This window comes from Triturus cristatus, chromosome 12 (assembly GCF_964204655.1).
Source record: "Triturus cristatus chromosome 12, aTriCri1.1, whole genome shotgun sequence".
Lineage (NCBI taxonomy): Eukaryota > Metazoa > Chordata > Amphibia > Caudata > Salamandridae > Triturus > Triturus cristatus.
Window position 1 is genome coordinate 499,764,181 of NC_140595.1, and position 14,207 is coordinate 499,778,387.

The window sequence follows — 14,207 nt, forward strand, 5'->3', positions numbered from 1 at the left end:
GCAATTCCAGCAGTTAAGCCCATGGACTACAGCTACAGAAAAGATAAATCAACTAAAACGCCTATGGAGTTCTTGAAACTCAATTACAGTGGGTATATTCACATTCCTCATAAAAGGAATTTTAACACAGGTCAGGACAGGCATATTACTGAGCAGCCAAACTGTCCAAAAGTTTGGGATATTTTAATTCACACCTCCTGCACTGTGCTGTGGATGAATTATTGGAAGATTTCAGACAAATCTACTCTGTAATGGGGTATCTTAAGAACAAATATCTCGGTTGGCACAATGACACCTATAAATAACCAATGGCCTGGAGAAACTGTCACTTCCCGATTCACATCAGGAAGCAGGTAACAATCGAGCTTGAGAAGTTGGAAGATACAGACTTCATAGACAATGTGAAAGACTTCAGCCAGTGGATGTCTCTGATTGACATCACAGAAAACGCCCAGCAGGCTAGCCAAGAAGACTAAGCCAAGAAGAAACCTGATTTGACAGCAGGACTCCCAACTAGCCCGACGGACCTTTCCCCGTGATTGACAACACCATGCCAGATCTTTATGAAACCAAGTGGTTCTCAAAAGCACAATATGAATTTATGGCAAACCTGCTGCAACAGCACCGAGTTGGGTTATATTACAACTGCCTCCGTACATGTGGAAATTAGAAGATCTTGGTGGTTTCGTTTTGGCTTATATATCCAAGAGATTCTGGTGTATCTATCTGAGTTGCTCAATGTCATTAACAACATTCATATGTGTCTCAACGGAGCAGCAAGACTGTGAGCAAATAAATAAGCAACACTTTTAAGAAGTTCGAAGAAAGTGAATTGAGCCTGCACTGAGGCAAATGTTATAATTATTTGGCTACATGTTCAGGCGGACAGCGGCTTGCCAGACCTGAGCTAAATTCCCCCCAAAATATCTAGACTACATCTAGTACATTTCTAGAAAGAGTAGTTAATTTGGGATCACCACCTAATGGGATTGGTTCATCACAAACTGAATACAATTAACTGATCCTCTGAGGGAGCAACTTAGGCAAATACATGAATAGATATGGATAACAGAGCAAGAGAACTTTCAGACAACGAATAATTCTCACCTTCTGACTACATAATGGCATATTTTGAACCCCTCACAACCAGGAAACTGGCATGTGGCCTACTGAATGACTCAGGCACCAGGCATTTTTTCAGTGCTCTCTCTCTCTTTTTTGTTGCTTTTACCGATGATATACAGCCTCACCAGAAAGAACTAGTAAAGCCAATACGTCTCAAAGTTGAGACTTATTAGCTTTGATAATGCTTATTTGAGTAACTCTTGGTTTGGTTGAGCTAGAAACTAATTTTTGTTGAAATCTCTAAACTGTGCAATGGGCGTTGAAACTGTGACAATTGAGGAAAATTATATAACTATGAGGAAAACGAGGCAGAATCGCATTATTCCAGTGGTGGATGATAATGACCTCTATTCACCAGCAACAAGTATATATTTCCTGTCAGGAAACTCCCCCAAATTAAAAACAAATGTCCTAGAGAGGTGGCGGTCATACGTTTTATGCCAGCTCCCAATTAATTACATTTTTGTGTGATATAAACAGGGTACTCCCATTGAATGTACTATTGAGAAGTAACAGATTATGTTCTGTAACTTTACTTTATTTTTTAGAAACTGTACCATGCCAGGAACTCTTGCCTTTCCTGTATCACAGTGTTCTTCAAACCTTTTCATGCTGGGCCAATCCTTGAATAAACAAGCGTTTGCAAAACCAGAAGGTCTTGCCTTTAATATGCGTGCACCCAGCTACAGGCTTTGCCAGTATACGGTTGCTTTGGCACACTGTATGGGCCTAATTAAAATAGCAGTGCATGTGTGCATGAGTGTGGACACAAGGAAGGCCATGTTATGGGTTTTTTGTGTGAATGTATCATAAAAAATACTTAAAATATGGCCACTTCAAATGGTCATGCATGCAAATGCACCAGTAGCTATCATGCATTTATTTTATCACAGTTAGATAAAAAATGTAAGCTAGCCACCCATACATCGGCAGGACGAGAAGAAGAAAGGGATATGTTCTTAGGAAATTTGATAAATGTTGATGTTCATCATTTACCTATTAATTTCTCAAAAGAGCATTTCATCCATTTCAATTATGTTTTATACTTTTTTTTTAAAAACATGTTTTGCAACATACATTGGTAAAGTGACAGAAGAAGCCTCATTCCATAGCTATGCCAGAAACTCATATCCTAGTACAAACTGGATCACATCCCTCCAGGGGTGACCAGCCCCCAGTTTGAAGACAAATGATTTACCAGCTTCCATAAAACCCCACCCCCCCACACTCCTCCTACTGTCATTTGTTGTCTAGTGCAAGCAATGTTAACAATATAGGACCTTGGACCAAAAGTCACGTTGACATTATTACATTCATTGAAAACTCATCTCAATTAATCCAATAGACATTTGTAATGGTGTATTACTGCAGCCTACCCTAATTCCGGTGTTATTGCTTCATATTCTTTTGATGAAATGCTTTTGCAAACTGTGTTAAAGGCTATTAGGAGAGACTTAACCCCTTCAGTGCCCATGACGAGCTGGACTCGTCATGGGCCGCGGTGGCGCTGTGCCCATGACGAGTCCAGCTCGTCATAGACCCCGCCCGCTAATGCAACGGCCGGCACTGGGCGGGGAAAGGGGCGGGCACTGAAGGGGTTAATGTCAGGTACCCTTATTCTTGTGATTTTGATATATGACTATATTCCAGCATAGTCTGATGGTAGATGTTTTTTGGAAAAAATAACATATCTAGTTAGCAAGGATGCTCCCAAAGACCAGACATAAACTGAACACAACAGTTGAGAACTAATAAGTAAAAAAATATAATAGAGCCAGTACTTTAATGCTTCACACTAGATCTTGCATTCAGCGATGAGACTTTATATCTTCTGTTGAGAAGTAAAGGTATCACTGGACAGCGCCTAGTGATGAATATTTTTGTTTGCACGGGTGAAGGTGCTGTTAGGAATAAATATTTAGTTAGTATGTGTTTAATATTCCAAAGGTCTGTGTATACCTAAAATGAATCTAATCTACTAGTGTTACAAAGTGTCTCCATTAAACTGAGAAGTGAAATCTGTTGTGTTTCAGCACAAATGATATATTGGCTATCTTTGGTTCGTATATGAAATAGTCATGTAGTTGGAAAGATGAGAGGAGATAGCTATGTTAGATTATTTTGACATCAGCAACAGGAATTGACCCTAAGTACCGTGGACTCCTCGATAATGTGTACTGCCACATGCACAGGTAGAGTCTGAAAGGGAGCATTGGTGTGGGTTGTGTGAAAGTCTGTGATAGTTGTGTTTTATGAATTGTATGTATGATTTGTCTCCCCCGTAGTGGTCATGTGTAATGTGTATTTGGTATGCTGTCGCAGTGTCTTGTCCACTCGGTGTATTTGATCTTCTGTTGAGGTTCTGGTTCCTTGCTGAAGGTAGTTACTTGTGTAGTATAACACTGTTGTAGTGGTTGTTGGGGTGGTGCTTCAAATGTTATGGTGCATGTACGGCACCATACGGAGCAGCAGGACCGGCTTTAGCGCTAGTGGTACCCAGCGAAAGTATGTCTGTTGGCGCCCCCCAATGACCTCCTTCTCCATAAATTCACTCACTTACTATCCATTGACCCTTAAGTCTCCACAGCCACTCTCCCATGAGCTTTTCTTTTGTTTTATAGAGCTACTCATACCAGTGTAAGGTGTCATAGCACTTTACATCGCACAGAGACAATAAATCACACATGTGAAAATCAGTGTATAGGAAATGCTACATAAAAAAGAGGACCAGAAGGTATAAGAGTCACATGTCATTCATACCGGGTATTCTTTGAGTGCTTGATCTGGAGAAGCACAAACTCAGAATTTAAAATGTACCACCATGGTTGGAGGTTGTCTTTACTAATAAGAATTGATTTCTACCCAAATGAATTCTTTTTGCAACATTTAAGATAAAGAAAGACTGAGGGAGAAATCAATGCTTAACCTATACCTTGCAATTTCCACACAACTCTTTGATTACAGTTAATAGCTCACTGTTCTATATTAGGATTTTAATTTATAAATTGCATGTACTAAAAGGATCTCACTGACAAAAGCAGTAACCCACTTAACTATTTACATTATAAACACTCTTGTGATGTGCATGGTGCACGTGCTTTGCAATAGGCATATTAACCCTCTGCGCTACTATATTAGTCCAAAACTCCACTAGACAAAACTCAATCGATCCCCAGCAGGTCCATTAATCACTAGGGTTTTCTTGACATTTTTATTGTTGCCTGAAAATTGCTGGAAGAAAGGAACGAGGCAGCAGTTGCTTTTAAATCCACTAAATATATGACAACACAGTGCCCCCCTGAAAGTTAACGCCTGGTGCGATGGCACCAATCACACTGTTCTAGAGCCTGCCCTGCTGGGCAGGCTCAGGCAAGGTTGATCTGTGGTGTGCATGTGTGTAGAAGGAAGGGAGGGTAGGAGTGTCACAAAATGTACAATTTATGTGAAGAGTGCCATGTTGTCAGAAGGTTGGCCTTTGGTTCTCTAGTGGTTGAAACCCGTACAAACAGAGTACACAAGGGGGTGTAGGATTTGAAGAGGTAGCATATGCAGGGTAGAGATGCTCAATTTGAGGATTCAGACAAAAGTTGTTTTGATAACAAGAACCCGCCAATGGGTTGACCCTTTACATTATTGTGGCTATTGAGAAATTAATGACACATGCTACAGAGGTGGGTGCATGATTTCTTTAGGAGAAACAAGAGAGAATGTGTATTGAAAGAAAAACGCAGAAAAGCAAACAGGGCAGAAGTGAGGGAAGAAGGGTGAAAAGTGAGGTACTGCAAGCTGACTGTCCACTCAGTGCTGCTAAGTGGCTGCCTTCAACCTCTATAGTAGCCAGGGCAAGGAGGATACCATAGGTAAGGGTAGAAATGAGATGGAAGAAGCAGGTGTTCCATTACATACAGTACAGCAAAGTATCTTTAAATACATTAAGTAAGCAAATGGGCATGTTTGTATATTATACTTAAGGCTCTCTGTTTTCTGTTTTTACAGATAGATACAGACAGAAAACCATTTATTTTCTTGGCTGTATTTATTTTTAAACGTGGATAAAAACGGAAATTGGGTACATTTTGAGCGATCCTAAATACACTTTGCCATGACTGCCAGGCCAGTAACTGTGTGGATTGATGGGTAAGGGTGTTAAAAAAAAGTAATTTTAGTAAATAGGCTTAAACAACAGTAGATATGCCCAAGGCTGATAATGAAATGTGCATATTTTCATATAAGTGCATTGATTTATCTCCTGCAGGTGTTCATATCACTGAAACCTGGCACGCATTCAAGCATGACTGCATATTTATTGGTTAAATAAATGTGGAAATATACCACTTTCAGCTTTATTTTTTCACAAAACCCATAATAAATATGGACAAATAAAGATAAAGTTGACAAAAAATAAATATGGATATAGATGGAAATGTCAAAAAAAAAAAATACCATAAAACCGGGAGCCCTAATTATACTTCAAAGACTCCAAGTCAGAATAGTTTTTCCTACGGATTATAGTAGAGAAAGGGTTGAACCTATAATTCATACTTTTTTCTACCTACAGCTAGGGCTACTGGAAACACGTGGCAAGGGAGGCCCAAATTATGCAGCAGGGTTGAGTAAATTATGTGGCAAAAAGTCAACTTGTGTGGCATAATGCGCCACATTTTACGAAAGTATTACTTAATTATTTTTTCATTTTTACATTTTTTAACACTGTCGGTTGCACATAATTCATACCAGTTTAACACCCAAATATAGCAATAAGCAAAAGGAAGATAGCTATCAACCTTTGAAAATGACGTTAAACTGCGCAGCATCAGGTTTTGCTGTGCTTTTGAGTAACTTTTGCACTGTTTTAGCTAGAAACAAAATGTTGTGAAAATCTGATGATTATGCAGTAGATGATGGATTATATGGCACGTAGAGCAAATCTAAAATCGTGTAAAAGATGCTGCGGCCGCACAATTGCATAATTCCAGTGGCCCTGCCTATAGCGTATTTCTCCTTGTCAGCAATGTACTTCTAATACCCCCATTTTTCTATTTTTCAGAGACAAAAATTTCATAAAGCAAGCGTTTAACACAGGATGAAAATGAGGACTCTTCAACTACAAGCAAGGTGGAAGGAAGTCTTTTTTACGTTACACGTGCATAAGTATTCTGTGAAATATTCCTTAAATATCAAAAACTGATTCAAGATGGCAGGTGGGGTTTTTCATTAAAATGTGCCAGGGATCAAGCCCGTCAAATTACTCGAGTGACAACCAACTGTTCCGAGTTCTTCACGTTGCGCGTAGAATTATGGGTCTAATTCCAAAAGGTGCCTGTCTCCATAATAGGCTGTCTCTTGTTTTACTTTGTGCACATTACGAGGAACATAGTATGCGTTTGATGATAATAACACAACTCTCCCCGTGACTCTCGCCATGGTGCCCATGGAACCCAGAAAAAACACTTTGTACGAGAACTTATTTTCAATCCAGAGAACAAAATGAAAGCCTAGCTACCGTAAATGATGTGCTTTGGCAGCTGCCCTGTTTACAATACTGAAATACAGCCCTTTATTTTCGGTTATGGGGTGATGGTGGCTGGAAAGAGAGGGGTGAATGGAGAAAGGGAACTTATACTTATCTACATGACCTGGAACGCACCGGCACTCGTATATGCTACGTCCTTTATGTATTTTACAAACTGTTACAAGTGCTCTGTCTCTATACTTACTAGTGCCCCTCCCCCTTTCTCCTTTCATTTACTCTTTTTGCTTTACGCCATCTCACACATCTTTGGGTTTCTTGAATATTCATATTTGTGTACACCCATTTTTCATCCGTTTCCTGGATTTTGCTTTGCAACTTAGATCCTCAGATCACGATCAACCCTCCAAGATGTTACGCACATGAATTGTATATCTTAAACTGGGCCCTTGTATTCTCTGATGGCTCTTTTCTCTCTGTTCTTTGTTTTTTTTTAAATTGCTCAATAAAATTCACATGACATTTTTTTTTAAATAATACAATACGCTTTCTTGTCATTTTAATGGACGGGGCCCGTGATTTGGAATAGCAGTTAGGCTTGCTTTAGATACCACGGTGCACGTAGATATTTTATTAACTTTAGTATTTGCACAGAGTGGTATTCATTTCTGTTTATCTGTATTTTTATCTGGATAGTGTTTTAAACCTCAAAGTGGAGTGCATTCTTCGGTACGAGATTCCCGAGCTTGGCATTCTCCAGCTGGACTGTGCAGTGGGCGAGGAACCTCAGGCTGAGACAGTATAGTCTGGCCTGTCAGCCAATCAACTCTACTCTTAGTGATCATGCTGCTTAGGTGTACTTGATTTGCGCTTGTTGTGTATAACTACCTTAACCACCCCGCCTTCCCTACAACGCACCTAAACTCTACAACTGTGGATGGAGACAAGGTTGGTGCAGAAGGGGCAAAAGGAAAGGAGGGATGTCACATGTAGACGAAATGTAATACACTGAAGTTTTACACAGAATATTATCAGTGAGAGCTAACCAAGGCATACTTTACCGATTGAACTGCCCCTAAAGGACCAGGTTGCACTCAGTGGAAGGTTATTGGCCAAAGTGGTGGCACCAAGAATCAACATAGGCAACTTCAAATGTATAGGAGCTAGATCATGGACCATAGGAGATGGCCACCGCAGTCGACAAAGCAGTAAAGGGCAGACATACAACCTATTTGCCTCAGAAAAGTGACCCAAACCAGTGCAAAGTGTGGATTTGGAATTTCATTTCCACTGAAAAACTTTGTTTCTGCTAGAAAGTAGCCTTAAAGTAACTGAAAAGTGGTCCTGCTTTACGTTATTTTTCAATAAGGGGACGTACCATGGGTGGTACATGGGCATTCCCAATCTTCTACCCATGAGTCTTGACGCAAAGTCCTATCTACTAACATTTATAGACAGGACCAGGAGGCAAAAAATAACACCTCTCTGAGGCAGTGTTAACTTGGAGGAATTATTTTATTTCTACAGACATTTTCAATTTGGCATGTGTGCAGTACTTTACATCAGACAAATAATGTGAGAAAAGTGTTAAACCAAGTCTGAGCTTTGTATTTTGCACTGGAAGGACAGCCCTTCAGTGCAAAGCCTATATTTGACGCACCCTTACTCTATCATGCAAGGGTGCGTGCGGTTGTGCATGATAGGTGCAGAGGAAAACAGCACCGTATCTAAGAGGGTATGGCCCTGTTCCGCTCTCTCCCTTTCATGCAATGCAGCACAGAAACTTTGGTTGCTGCGCTGCGTTGCATAAAAGGTTAGGAAATCTGACCCTAAATGTTGCAGAACCATGCTCTCTGTGGCAATCCTTTAGGGGTGCGTTGTCCTAGTCAGCACAGTTTTAGAACCACTAGTTAACATACAACATACCGGGTGTTCAGTGGCTTAATGAGGTTTGTGATGTGTGCAATAGCACCTTTTGTGTAACTATTTACTTCAGAACTAAAAAATAGAACACATTTTATTTTGGTAGCCTTGAATAGGTTTCATTGATTGGCAGAGGCACCCCATCAGCTTTCTTTGCTTCTTTGTTATTTGTGTGTAATTGATTTTTGTTTCATATTCTATGCCTCATTTTCCATAAACACGCACAGTTGAATGGCACCCATGAATAAGGGGGATAAAACGATAATTTCCAAAAATAAATTGTCTCTTTAAGGTTGATATGTTCGCTAGCATCTAGTTAGCCAGACAGCACTACAGATGTACGGAAGCCTAGAGTTTAATGGGAATAGTTCAGTGCATGCGCACAAACTTTTCCAAGTGAATAATTACAATTATACCTACTGCGTAAATGTGTCAAAAGATCAAAATAGGCGAGGGCTCAATTCACCACCGTTGATGTCCTCTCGAAGGAAGGCCTGGGGTTTGCACATTGTCCTCGTTGAGTTTCCCCGGGAGTGCGGACCTACTGCAATTTGTAAGCTGACAAAAGAGCAGCTCCACAAGAGGCCGAGAGGTCAGCCCTGGGCGCGGCCATTTTGAATGCCAATTACTAACCGCTCGAGGAGACGGGAGAATTTAGGGCAATTTAGCTCTTTTGCCCAACTAATTTAAACGTACACAGTAAGCTGATCACCCTCCGCCTACTTTAAGGGAAATAGGTTATAAAGAAGACTTATACTGATGCCACATTTGGTAGTTGAGTTTGTCTAACACTAATGACAAGCCAGGATGCAATCAGGTGCGTTATTTTATCTCGGTATCACCATGCTACCCAAAATGCTCCAGTAATAGGTTGATGGATCTGTCTCTCGGCTACCAGCGACAATGTAGTGGGTGTGCAACAGCTGTACTCGGGCATATGGAACGAGATGGCTATTGCACTGCAGCTCACAGGGAAACCCCATTAACAAAGGTCTCCAGCTGACACGAGACTTTAGCCGGAGAGGTCTGCAGCGCTCTAGGCCGCTGCCGCTTTCAATCACTTAGAGGAACAATGTCCCGCCGCTGACAGCGCTGACATGCTCCCTGGACTGCACACAATCCGCGGCAGTCGCAACAATCACCCAATGTCTGCACCTCTTTCATCATGCTCCCTGCAGCCCTCACCTAGCAAGGCCTGCAACCACTGGAACCAATTGAACTCTCCGCGTGTGTGACTGCCCCGTGCTTTTTAGCGAAGTATGATGTGACAGCCACTCACCCTCCCGTCTCGCAATTAATGACATGAAAGAGGCCTATTCTCTAATACTGGCTAATTAATCACTGTGGATTTGGACCATCTTGATACTGGGCAGTCAGCAATTTCATTTATGTAGTGCTTTTTATATTTGTGCAAAATTTGACCTGATTTTTGTTAGTCTGGTTTAAGGCAAACCTCGAAGCAAATCCGTTTTAGCATTCGGGGTTTTAAAAAATGTTCACATTTACAGTTCTTAAGTTTACACGTATCTTTTTGGAGTGAGTTTAGAAATGTGTGTGTGTTCACAAAACATTTCAGGAGTACTCCTGGGTAACTGTAACATTTTCCAGAAGAACTTACATGTGTAAACATTTACAAATGCACAAATGTACATGATATCCATTTACAAATGTATAAAAAGGTAGCCAAACGGCTTTTGAACATGTTAGGTTTTTTCTACTTTTCCCCAGGGAGAAACTCTTTTGACCTAAACCACTGTCAGTTTAGGGGGTGTCCACGTCCATCTCCATGCTGGTTCCAGGTTTAGTCCTTACATTCTCTAGACTAAGGGGCACATGCATCAAGGTAGGCTTTTGGGATTCCTTAATTGCGATTATTAAGGAATCGCAAAAGCTTATGCATGTAGGAATCACTAAAAAAATAGCAATTCCTAAACATTCCTTAATTGAGACTCGCAATTTGTGAGTCGCAATTAAGGAATGGCTTCCCATTCATTCCTCTGGGCCTATAGGCCCAAAGGAATGAATGGGTATTGCATGCGCAATATGCAAGGACCAAATAGGTACTCGCAAATTGCGCATGCAATTTCAAGGGTGCATGGGTGCCAAACGGACACCCTGTTGTACCCCTGAAATTGTAATATGCACCCATGTTTTACGAACAGATGCCCAAGGGCATGTGTGTGTGTGTAACATGTAACTTTGAAAAATGCACTTTAGTGCATTTTTCTAAGTTTTTGCAAATTACCAACCTGTGTTTTTTTCGGGTAATTTGTGACCCCTGATAGCGAAATCGCTATTTTAAATTGCTTCGAGCATTGCATTAAATGCAATCGCAATTTGCGATTTTTGCATTTGGGAAGATGCATCCCAAATGCAAAAATACCGGTTGCAAAGGGGCAGATTCTGAGAATCTACCCATTTGCGACCGGTTTTTAGTTTGATGCATGGGGCCCTAAATCTCTGATCATATCCAGGGTGTTCATAAACGATCCAAACATTAGTAGGGACTAGTTAGCTTGTCAATGTTTACTTATTACGTAAGATATTACCTCCCTGCAATGCCCACTCCCTGCCTTTGGGAGGAAATGTACTTCTACGTAATATTCAACTCTACTTGCGTAACAATACTACGTGTCAGAAAATCAATTTACAGGTATAAAGTCACATTTTAATAGACACTTAAGTGAAACTTTTTTAATCGAGCCCCGTGAGTTTTATGTCAGCTATACTTTTTGAAATGAACCTATAATAATATCATAATATTTTATATATAGTGTTTCATACGATTGTTTTTAAGTGTTTTGGATAAGAGGTGTTAGAGTTACCCAATTTAATGGCATAGTTCAACGTCTCAAGGTTTGAGCAGAATGAATTGCCGGAGGAAGGGCTTCGCATTGTAAAAGGCTTCTTGCCCAAAAAACTCTTTAACCCACCCCCAACAAATTACTATTTCACCTTGCTAATTAATTGTTGCCTTTTTATAGATCACAAGTGATTTTTCAAATAGTCTGGCTTAAATCAAACAGAATTCTGTTGTGACATAATCAAATAATTTGAAGAGGTTTGTAAATAGACACAAATTTGGTATAAGGAATAAACATGGAGTGAAATGGCCTATGCATGTAACACCATGTTTGTTTATAATTCATTGGATTGGAGAGCCTTTCAAGAATGGGGTGATGAGTGTCTGATAATAATGTGGAGTTGATCGTCCCACAATTGGGGCACTATCAATAATATGCCGATCTTATGAATATGTATACAACAATTTGGCTTGATGGGCTTCAGATACTTCTTCTGTTAGTCTGTACCCTGAAGAACGGCTTTTATGAACTCAAAAGGCGACATATATTTCCAAAATGTGAGTATTGTTTTTATTGGCCTAATGCATTGGCCCCTTTCACTGAATCGAGTTTCTTTTAGATGAACCCACCATGAAATCATGTGTTACTCTTAGGTAGACATTACAGACACATCTATTCACTTTGGTTTAAGAAAATGAAAAAATTATATCAGTGAAAGAAGCCTGTCAGGGCTTGATTTTGTAAACGGCAAGGCTCGTTTCTAGCTCATTGAAACTTTTAAGCATTAAAATAAAAAGCAAATGTGCATCCGAGTTACATACAGCACATGGCTGGGAGTGATTATCAAGCAGATGTTCCTGAACAGGGGGAGCCAACGGAAAAACAACAGTTTAGAGAGGCCACTTCCTTTTCATGATACTGAAATGTGATTATCTCACAAGAAAATAAATTGTTAATTCAGGATTTGATTCAAGAAAACGTTTCATAAACGTACGTTTGTATCGCTATTTCCATTAGACTTTGTTTGAAAAATGTTTCTGTCCTTGAACATATATATGTGTGTGTATGCGTCCATGTGTGTACGCATCCATGTGTGTCAGGATTATGTGTTTACATATGAACACATTTGTGCATGGTTGCATGAATGTGGGTGTATGGGCACAACTGTAACTGTGGCTGTGTCTGTGTGTCTACTTAATTCAGGTCTTAGAAACAGAAGAGATGGTTCATGTTTTGCCAAAGCTTCACCCAGTGTGCCAAAGTGAGGTATTCATGAATTGTCTGTGCCATGATTTGGTGACTGACAAACCTTCATTGCTTTCTTTTGCAGAGCTCAAACACTTTTATCAAGCTATCCTTCTACCATAGAACTTGTGAAAGATCAGAATTCTCAAAACATTCAGCTGGGGCAAGTGGAGCCTGTAATTGGCCTCATGAAACACAATGCTTCGACAGCGGTGTGGCTGGGAGCTGTGGATTGGACTGACACTGTTGCACACTCACGCAAACTTTGAACTGAAAACTGCTTGAGTGGGGGGGGGGCGGGGGGGGACTGAGCACACAGGCGCACAATGAGGCAGGCCCAGCTCCACATATCACTCAACTGAGGATCGGTATTCTGTTGGCTTTTTGATTTCTTGCCTAGATGAATACTGATCACACAAAGGTGCAACAGTCCATTCCAAATTGGAGTCCCTCAGACATAGTGGATATTCCGAAGGAATCTATTTGATTCTGAATTTAATTTACCTAAACATTGCTTAATAATGTTAGTTGGGCAAATTAAAGGCATCTTAAACTCCACATGATCCTTTTTGTTCTAGAATATCAAGCAATTTAACTGATTCTTTTGAATTATACACATCAATACCAATACAGTAATTCAACTACAGGGCTCGTCTGATGAATTCAACAAGAGAATGATGAAGATTGTCAAAAGATATTTGTGAATACATGAACCCGAGCTTGCAGATCACGGTTTTGGAACATATATTGGGTTTTTCCTCATTGAAACATCCCTGACATTGAGATAGCAACTTAACCAGTGTACAGTGTGTATGGGTAGCTACAAATGAAGTTTAAAAAGTGGTGAGAGTCATGTGTAATTTGAGAAAATTCTCACCCCGAACAATATACTGATTGAAATGATTTGTAAATGGCTTACTTGACAAAAAAAACAGGCAAAACTCCACCATTCACCTACCAGTCCTCAGTGTTTGGAAATCATTATGAAAATCACGTTTCTTTAATACTCTCCAAAATATGGAATCAATTCTCTTCGTACTTATGCCCTTTTGGGAGAACATTCCAAAGAGAGAGGCCAATTATCGAAAGATCTACTGCCAAATATGATATTATACATCTGCAAACATGAGTGGAATCAGCTTCAAATATGAAGAACTGTGGTGTTTGGCATCTCACCAACGTGTTACTCAGGTATTGGAAGCTAAGATGGAAAAAGTATTCTGCACCAACAGAGTGTCTTCATCTGAAATGTTTCCCTGGCTGGACGCCTGCCGAAGACCCGGGCACACTAGGGATGGTGCAGATCAGGAGAAGAAAGGAGAAGAGCAGGAGCGTTTAGACTGGATTTGAACTCTGATCATGAACTTTGCAAAGGGGATCCTCTGCTCTGCTCAGATTAAATCTGACCAAAATGATTTGGGGTGCAGTCCTCGGGCCAAATTCTACTCATTCATATTGTGCATATGGCAAAAAAAATACTTTTTAGCCTTCTTTATGAGGGGCAGCCCTCATTACCACCTTTGTTCCCACCTTGCCCCTCCTAGATTTTCTAAGCTCAGCTCTTACCATCCAGAGGGTAAGCAGTCTGTGCTTTATGGCTCCTGTAGACACAGATCCTCTACTTCCTACTGTGGCTGACC

At 40.4% G+C, this 14,207-nt stretch overlaps 1 protein-coding gene across 5 annotated transcripts in view; it reads right to left on the bottom strand.

Moving 5' to 3' along the window:
- Positions 1-14,207, bottom strand: part of SALL1 (spalt like transcription factor 1) — a 39,635-nt gene that overhangs the window by 9,735 nt on the left and 15,693 nt on the right. The gene's annotated exons all lie outside the window — the stretch shown is intronic.